Source organism: Scomber japonicus, chromosome 17 (assembly GCF_027409825.1).
Source record: "Scomber japonicus isolate fScoJap1 chromosome 17, fScoJap1.pri, whole genome shotgun sequence".
Lineage (NCBI taxonomy): Eukaryota > Metazoa > Chordata > Actinopteri > Scombriformes > Scombridae > Scomber > Scomber japonicus.
In genome coordinates, this window is record NC_070594.1 from 17,827,806 (window position 1) to 17,837,920 (window position 10,115).

Genomic DNA, 10,115 nt, shown 5'->3' on the forward strand with positions numbered 1-10,115 from the left:
CTGCCTTTAGGTGATGGTATTGATCCTGACAGCCTGAATGCATCAGAGTAGGCTTTTCATATATAAGAGATGTTTGTTGGAGCTCCTGTTGTGATCTGCATGGTTGCAAGAAAGTTGATCTGTATAATGAATCCAATAAACATTAAATTAGGATGATAGCTCTTTTCTTTAACAGTAATATAGGCTCAATTGCATGTTTATGATATATGTTAGCATATTATTAGTGGGGTAAACACAGTTAACTTCCCTTGCTATTCAAAATAAATGTGTGTTTGTGTGTGTGATTAATAACTGCAGCAAACATATGCTAGCCTCCATGATTGGACATACGTTAATTCAAAACTGCTGTCCACAGGAGGGAAGAGAGGATTCCCTGCACAGAGGCACTCACATACTTCATGCACACACACACACACACACACACACACACACACACACACACACACACACACACACACACACACACACACACACACACAAATACACACACACACACAAGCTGCATACTATACTATGACATGATGACATATGACAGCACTGTTCCCTTGAGAAAAGTGTTGTCATATTTCATGGGTTCTCTAGAGAAATGGCTTACATGTTAACTTTGTTCTGATTGGAAGAGAAAGGGGAAAAGTAAATAGAGAGAATTAGAAAGAGACAGACTGTGAAATGAAGACCAGAGGACGCTTAAAGTAAAAAACTCATTTAAAATTCATAAAATCACTAGACAACAGGTTTCAGCATGGGCTAATGGGCTTAATAAACACCAACACACAGAACTTAATGAAAGGTTTACTCCACCACCTGACAAATACAGGAAGTTTATTGTGAGGAGTTAAAGGGAAAGTTCAAGATGTTTCAACCTGGACCCTATTTTCCCATCATTTTGTGTCTAAGTGACTAATGGTGATGACGGTTATTGAAATATTGAGTGAGGGTACTTCAGCTGGCAGCTGTGAAAGGGGCTACAATGTAATCCTTTGGGACAATTGTGCCCCATCAGTGTACACCCACTAAAAGTGCTTGTTTTTGCCACTCATAGGCTCCGATTGTTGTTATAAATCTGTTACAACATTATGTAAGGACCACACAGAGACATAAAATGCTTTTTGTTACCTTTCAGTTGATCTTGTCTGTTTGGTATTGTGCCTAATAACCAAGTTTTGCTCAATTGGAAGTCTCATTCTGAAAATACTAAATCATGACTTTGAAAATCTTTTAGATAACACTAAGGTACGCTTTCTGTACTTCAACACAACAACTCTTCCCCACACTCCTCTCTCAAATGCTTCTCTCCAAGTTATTCAATATGAGCTCAGACAAGATATGTAGCCTTTCAGAAATGAGACAAAAACTGACACAAAATGTGCGAGAAACTCAGAAAAAGACATTTTATGCGACACAATAGGTGTTTTAATTAATAAGGGTAGTGTGACAAGACAGTAAATGATAGAGACATTGTATTGTTAATGTGACGGGAATTTCCTCAGACTGGAAATGATGCAGAGTAGTTCATTATTTTTTAGTTAACCAAACAGAAAGACAATCAATTACATGAAAGAGCAGTCATACAGTCTGCTGTATGAGGCACATAATGATCCACACACAGCTAAATAAAGTAGCCATCTCTTAAGCTGATATGGTTTGACTACAGTTATGTGTATGATCATCTGGTGAACAGATTTTACATATCTGCACAACCACAGGCATTTCAGGACAGCCCAGATAAAGACTTTTGCGGACAAAGTTTGCATATTAACCAAAATATTCTTGGTTAAATATTTTTCACACACAGCATATCTCTTCTCCACATATCATGCAGCTGTGGTGTTTATTTACTCTCTCTCAACAGATTTATACAGCAGGGCTGAGATTTAAAAGCAACCAAACTTAAGCTCAAATGTCACTTTGAAAAACGCTCTGTTTTGAGAGAGTAGAGCTACAGAAAACGAGTAAGCAGAAACCTTTTTAGCTCGGCTGTTTCACAACGATTCTTTTTTAGGCTAACAAATAGACCATTCTCAGATTTAACTAATAGACAATCATGTTCACAGACATTTATAGAAGCCAGCTGCCACTCCACAATGGCTTATCGGGTTGAAAGTGTATGAGGCATTTATAACCTCCTTGTTGTAATAGGAAATTAATCATTAACCCTTAATGAAGGAGACCGGATTCGAAATATCAAAGTTTAAGTTGAATTTATTATTAACTTGTACAAGAGTGGAGCGTTTTACCAATGCAACAGACAGAGTTACAATATAAAAAGGCTCCTCGTGGAGTGTTGTCAGATAGTTTTTATACTGTTCTCTACCTGGGCTTGTCTCAGCCACCTCCTATAACTGACATACATTTCCATAGATAGCATCATAACGCCTCTCAACAGTCGGCAAACATATTCCCTTAATCAGTAAACCATTGAGACAGAAAGTATTAACAGTTGTAATTACATTGACACAGACTTCTAACTATTCAGCACAATAGCTGCTCTTGGAAAGAAAGGTTGAAGATGACAGGATTGACAAAGATAACTGTGAGAAAATTACACTCTTACAAAGTCAATTTTATCCTGGTTCAATGAAAAGGGCAGCTGACAGGAGAACTTTCCTTTCCTTTAGTCTTTCCCTTTAGTTTTTCCTCCTTCGCTGACTGTGCCACGCCAGTAAAACAGAAGGAAGATATCACCGCAGCCCATGTGAATATCAAATGATCAGGAATGACCACTGCACAAAGAAATATTTCACATACCTCCTATTTCCCTTCCTTTCTGCTTCCTTATTTTTCCATCCAGTCTATGGGCTAGCTAGCCTCTTTCCTCTCTGCAAACCCCTTTACCACTGTCCTCCTACTTTTACGGTCCATTCATCTTGGGTGGTGCTTCCCGCTGTCACCCATCACCATGGCAACGGTTGCAGTGGGATGTCATTGGTCACTTTGTAATATCCCGAGAGTGGTAGATGCAAACAAGGTGGGGGAGTAAAAAAAAAAAAAAAAAAAAGAAGACGGGAGGAATGGGTGAGGGGAAGGAATGAATGGGTTAAGATTGGGGTGATGTGTCAAAGAAGCGATAGCAGTTGATGAATGAATGCAACATGAGAGAGAATAAGAGAGAGAGAGAGAGAGAGAGAGAGAGAGAGAGAGAGAGAGAGAGAGAGAGAGAGAGAGAGAGAGAGAGAGAGAGAGAGAGAGAGAGAGAGAGAGAGAGAGAGAGAGATTGCTCATCCATTGTTGTATGAGCAGAAAGCAGGGTGAGGGACGGCACGTGCCAGTGAAGAGCAGTGGGCCTCCACTGGTGCGGCTCATTGCACTCGGGACAATATGTCCAACTAGAGCCTCTAATGAATCCTAATGGAGCATTTACTCACTCACACTGTCACACAATGCAGCCACGGACCTCTCAATACGGAGCAGGTCAAGGGGCCTTTTATTTAGGGGGCTTGGTAGAGACACCAGACCCTTGATATACTATAAGCTAGAATTAAATACACACACAGTCATTACAAAAGCAACCCATGTTTCCTGTAGATTTTTTTTGCAGCAAATTATATAAGGAAAGGGTGATTAATTCTACAAAGAAGGCAAGAAAAGGCTATTTTAAGGAGCTGTATCATGCATGTTTCTAGGTCTCTATTTATATTCTGGGGCTCCACTGCTATAGTTTTGCTTGATTCACAGTTAAAAAACAGGCAATTTCAACAACAGTCTTTTTTAAAGGCACTTTTTCCAATGAGCCCACTCTGTTCTGATTATATCCACCAGCAGACTTCCTGAGGCTCAGCAAGCTGAAAACAAACAATAGGGGTGGGATTTCACTTCTTCATCCCATTTTTCATTTGAAATACAGCATAAACTTCTCAAATACATCACACACATTGTTCAAGACTCAATCTGATATGAAATATGAGAGTGGACAACATGAAGAACACAATCACAACCGACATGACACCTGACAACATTATAAAAAGAATAGGAAATCACAAAAAGCATGATATGTCCCCTTTAACAAAAACCTCATCTCACACATGAATATGATTATGTGTCCAAAAAAAACCATAACTCTTATCCAGCGGCTAAGAGCTTCTAGCGGCTTCTAGCCCTATGTTTTTTGTACTACAGTTACTAGAACTGTGAAAAGCACAAAAGTTGCAATAGAGAAAGTAACAGCAGTACACAGGCAAGGGAGCTGGTTGGAAGTGAATTGAAATGGTCTCGGCCTTGTGAAACAAGAGAGATCTCATCATTAGGTGATGTAAAATTCATGGTCTAAACCGTTAGTCAAGCCGATTTGCTCGCTGGATCACCATGAAACAGAATCCAACACACGGCACAGATTAAGTGTCTGCTTCTATCCAAGAGCCCACATAGTGTGTGCTGCCACAAAATGCAGAATACATTAGTAAGTGCAGTAAATGCAATCACAGGAGCAGCAGGTTTGCCCTTTAGTTATTTACATCCTCTAACTAAAATGTCAACACTTCACCTGCTGCAAAAGCCCTGTGTCCATTATTTAGTAGCACACATAAAAAAAAAAGTTAAATTATTTCTCAAAAAATTCTTCCTCAGAGCCAACACAGCTTGTAGATGGGTGTATTCTCTATGTTAAATTAGCCTGAACATTTTCTGCCCTTGTCTAGTGATCCAGGAACTTGTGCAGCACTACAGCTGTGGACTTGATTTCCAACAGTATGAAAAGCTTAAAATTAAAAAAAAACACACAGAGACATCAAATCAGAGAAGCTGGAGGAGCCACAGCAGCCAATGGCAGAAGGAGCAGATATCAAACTGGCAAAGTTTACCAACAGCTGGTTTAAATCAGCAATGTAAATATGCAGTGCAGGACATCTAGCACAGCTCATTTTCCAAAGAAAACAAAGCAGAAGAAAAAAAAAAGAACTGGACTTCATCAAACTCAGAACTAATTTATGGGGCTGCTGTTTCCTTTTAGTTAGTTAGAAGACATTTTTTGTGACTATAGAGACAATAGGGAAAATAATATCTAGCTCATGTGTTTTCGTTACGCTTAAAAGGCAGTCATACATTCTTAAATGTGACATGTCCTTTTATTTTATATTTCATTAGCACACCAGGCAGCAATTCTCCATCTATGTTACCTTTTAAAAACAACTCAGCTGGCCACACTCACAAGATAATAAAATGCTGAATTTGCAGTACTCCTGTGGATACGACTGAATCGGATGTCCTTTGGAAGTAAGAAAAAGACAGAGATTTTTGAAACAATACTGAAAGGAAGAAGGCAATTTAACTCAGGAAGTGAAGCACTCCTTGAAGTGTTGAATACGGGGCTGTGACTGACAATGACCTACCTGGTCAGCTGTCATTAGAGGAATGTGTCTCCCAAGCTCTGTTTTTTTAAACTGACTTTTTTTGTATGTGCAAAGGAGTGAAACACAATGAATACTTTTAAGGAAAGTAGTTATCCACATTTGACTAATTATCGCATCTCGCCCATCTATATGATGGCAACCTCACCTTTGGGAGTGAGTGTTCAGAACAGCTCTATACACTTCTTCCTTCCAACAAGATGTTATATGCACCTGTTCATTTTGAGTAAACCTAGGTTTTAATGCTTTGCCATTGTTGGTGGGAACAAACTGTCAAAACTGACAGGAGAGGAGAGCTGGTTCCTCTACACAAGAGATCCTCAGTGCACATGTGCAGAATGAAATAATATGCACAAACACCCCAAACATGTTGCAGTTTTCTGAGAGGTTGATAGAAGTTCTCATTCTCAATATATCACAGTGTGTGCCAATGTGTCTTTGTGCCAATTAAAATTCTGTACCAGCCTGCCTGGCAACCTTTCAGTGAGATGACACCTCGCAGGCCCTCTCAACAGTAAGGTGCTGTAACATCCACATACAGACCTCTTTTGTTGGGCTAAAAATACACCTGCAGCTGGTTGAGCTCAGACAACTATGCTAACTAAGTTTGCCAGTGGTAGGAAACTTTACAGAGTGCTTCTCATACAAGTACATGATAAACGTATTTCCTTGCTTCAATGACTTTTTGACTGCATTGTGTTTCTCATGACATTCTTTCTGAAACACCATCTAACTTCTACATAAATAAACACTGTTCTGTGGTGTGTGTGAAGCTTTTTTCCTCTCTCTGTTTCTTCCGCCTGAGCTCAGTAGTTTCACCCTTGTAGTTTGTCCATCGCTAGTTTTCATGTACATGGGAGACAGTGAGCGGTCCCAATCAAGCAGCGGTGTGTGAAGCGCAGCAGTCATTTAACACTACAACCTGCTTCTCCTCTTGACAGAGCCAGCACTGATCAAAGAGAGCATGCTGGCACACTGGCACTCAGATGGTACTCAGGTACTCAGATGGCAAGTTTTCAATGACTTCTGGGTTGTTTTACTGTCGGCTGCCAGCTGTAAACAATTTTCAGGAGATGCTCCGGAAAAACACAAAGAAACAACTGCAGTGCTGATTGCTGAAGATGGAACATTTCAATCCATGTTATTTGTTTCATTATCATTAACAATGTAAGAAAAACTGCACTGCATGTATCGCCAAGTTATACGGTAATTGCAATACTGCCATAGCAACCATGAAACACTACTCCCTTCTTTTGTTCATACAACTCTTTGAAAAGACAGCAAAAGTTTCTCTTCAGATATGAATAGAAATCACTGAGACTCAACAATGGTGATACTGTCCACTATATAGTATTCAGTGCATGAGCAATGGTGAAACGCATACTGAGTGACTAGTTGGACACAGCTTACATTGTATTTTGTTATAAAAAGATTAGATTGCTTTAGACATTCATTTAGCAAACATGCTTTATCCCACTCTAGACATGCAAAACTAAATATTCATGGTCATCTGTGTGCCGGCATCAATGAGTTGAGTGTCTGATGAACAAACAGACTCAAAGAAGTTTATCTGCTGAGTGCACAGAAACCCACTGGTATGAATAATGAAAGCCTGCTGCTCAATAATAAATGTCTGCATGCTCGCACTGTGCAGCTGCGCTTGTTTGGCCTGTGAGGGAAATTTTATTATACCAACTCCCTCGCTGTCCATACAGACGTGAAGGACATGCACACAAACTAACCACTGCAACAACCTCCTGTCAGCTCCAAACAACTGAAAACACTATGCGAGAAAAAGCAAAAAAAAAAAAAAAAAAAAACTAAACAAAAAACACCAAAAAAGCAAGCGTGCATACTCACAAGCCCACAAGAGTGCTATTTAAGCCAGCCAACAAGCTTCTGTTAGGAGGACAAAACACTTAAATAAAATGGACATGTCTGCCAAGAGAAACTTGAGCTGTCCATTCATGCGTCCCCTCATTTGGAAGTCAATAGGAAATTGGAAGGGTGTTGTCCCTGAAGAGTATACGACTGTGCTCTGTCACAGAAGCTGAACCCAGTGTCTCCATACACTCAATACCACTGATGACTGTGTGTATATTCATGTGTAATATTTGATGTTATTTCTACATGAAAAGAGAGGCAGAGAGTTTAAGGGTTTATATGGAGTCATGTTGCATGTTAGAAATAAAGTTTATAGATTCTGTGCAGAGATTGAGGTTGTCCAAAGCTTTGGCTGGGGTGCTTATACCACAGAGAGAGAGACAGAGAGAGACAGAGAGAGAGAGAGAGAGAGAGAGAGAGAGACACACAAAGAGACAGAGAGAGAAGGAGGGAGCTTGAGGCATAGTAGGAAAAGATGGAAAAAAAGCAGAGTGGGTGGCATCGGGGGAAAGGAGAGAGAGAGGGGGGGGGGAGAGAGAGAGAGAGAGAGAGAGAGAGAGAGAGAGGGGGAGAGGGAGAGAGATCGAGATCGAGAGAGAGAGAGATCGAGCTCGAAAGAGAGAGAGATCGAGAGAGAGAGAGATCGAGAGAGAGCTAGAGACAGAGAGAGAGATCGAGAGAGATCGAGAGAGAGAGAGAGAGAGAGAAAGGGAGAGAGCAATCGATCATCTTCGCTCATTGAGATCAATAAAAATGAGAGAGGTACTCTTTTGGGTGTGTGTGTGTGTGTGTGTGTGTGTGTGTGGGGGGGGGGGGTTAGAATGTGATGCCTCATTGATACTACATTTTTTTTCAATATATTGCAAATACAGTGTGTTGTGATTCAATACTTTACAATGCACTATGTATAGCTGTTCCACATTCATCTGACTGCTGTAAATATCCCAAAGAGGAAGATGTCAAAATCAATTACACTTGGGTGTAAAGAGCCATGAATTACAAGACATGGCATCCAGCTTCTCTACGTCTGCAGTTGCCCTTTAAGCACTCACCTTTTCATTTTTATCACTTCATCACCTACATATACTGTATCTACACGGTTCTGACGGGAAGCCATGAATTTAGAACACTGGACAAATGCTTTTTCTATCAATTTCCTTTGATCTGCATCTAAAAATACATCACGGTCAGAGAAGGAATAGAGCACAGTGGTTTTAAAGTCTGGTGATACAGCTTGGAGGCAAAGTGTATTTCAGTCTTTCATGCACCACTGCCTCTTGAAGAAGGAGAAAATGTGTAAACACAGGCACACACACACAAAAAAAAAATCTGTTAAATCTCTCTCTTCAAAAGGTGTTGACAATATCTTGGGCATTTTTAACAACGACTGACAAAAATGATCTCTTCCTTTTTCAACTGGTGATCGTCTTGTGAAATAAGTGACCGCAAAAAATGTCAATTCAAAAAGATTCAGTTCAGATTCAAATGTTAAAATGCCATCAACTTTGACTTTTGAGTTTTTACACACTGAAGTATAAGAACAAAAAAAATCTACACTTATGTTAAAGACAAAGTCACCGTGTCCCAGAGACAACTATGCTGATAGATTATAGGGTCAATCCCATTCCAGAAACAGATTAAACAACCTTTTCACAACCATTCAGTCAACTGAGTGGAACTTGGCAGCAGCAGAGGGATGGATGTGTGAGGAGGAAAGACAAGAAGGGAAGCAGGGAGGATTTGTGGGATAAATTGGACCGTTCCGACAGTGCCCAGGGCAACTGTGCAAACCTCTCATAGGCTGTCTCTTGAGTTTTTGTGCAATGTCACAGGCTGTATCTGTCCACGAGAGATGATTTTAGGAACAAAGTGTTGGCAGATGAGGGTGCTTATGCTTAGTGAAGGTGCCTTTGCTTTGAGGAGGCTGGAGGCAGTGCCAGTGGGTACAGAACAGCAGGGCTGACCATTGAGATGACACAAAACCCCCAGTTTCATCGAGTCTTTGTTGTTTCTTTTACAGTCAGCCAAAAAAAAAAAAAAAATTTCATGGAGGCTAAAACATGTGGTAAATTTGATGTTTCGGTTCAATGCACACACAAGCAAGCAGGTCAGGAGGTGTATTGCTAATTGAGTCTCATTGGTACTGGATTTTTGAGGCTGATATCAATATTCATTTTAAAATTCAAGAAATCTGCATAGATAGAAACATGATTCTATATGATATCATTTCATCAACAAAATCATTAATAGCTTAATTGAGAATATAATTCATATTGAAAATAATCATTTGCTGCAGCTTTGACCAAGTTCATCTTTAAACATGAATTCCATAAACGTGCAATTATTGTGTCAAATATAAATCTGAAACAGCTTTAAATATTTCTGTTATTTTTGGGATGAAACTACATAGATCCCTGTATCATCCTCAAGTATATAAAATTAGGACAATAGGTGGTGCCATTGTTGCAAGCATGCAGTGGTTGGTCACTGTCCTCAGGGCCTTTACCCATCTATAGACACAGCATGCTCATTATAGGGGTCAAAAAGGTCAGCTGCAGGCATCATGTGACCTGTGTCTCATGGTATCTCTGCACCCCCACGCCATCCCTCAACCCCACGCACCGACACACAGTCCTGACAGCTATGCTTTAAAATGCCACTGCGAGGCAAAATAGTTGGTGAACATTCTCTGCATGTAAATGTTAAAGAGAGCTGTGGTGGGAGGAAGGGATAGATCTCTGTGGAGTGAAGGGGGCTAAAGAAGATAAAATGTGGCCTAACAAGCTTGTATTAACAGCACTATAGAAGATTGACTCAGTTAAAGTCTCGGTCATCCACTTACTCTGCCATTATATCGAACAATGATAAAGACACCCATTTGCAGTGCCT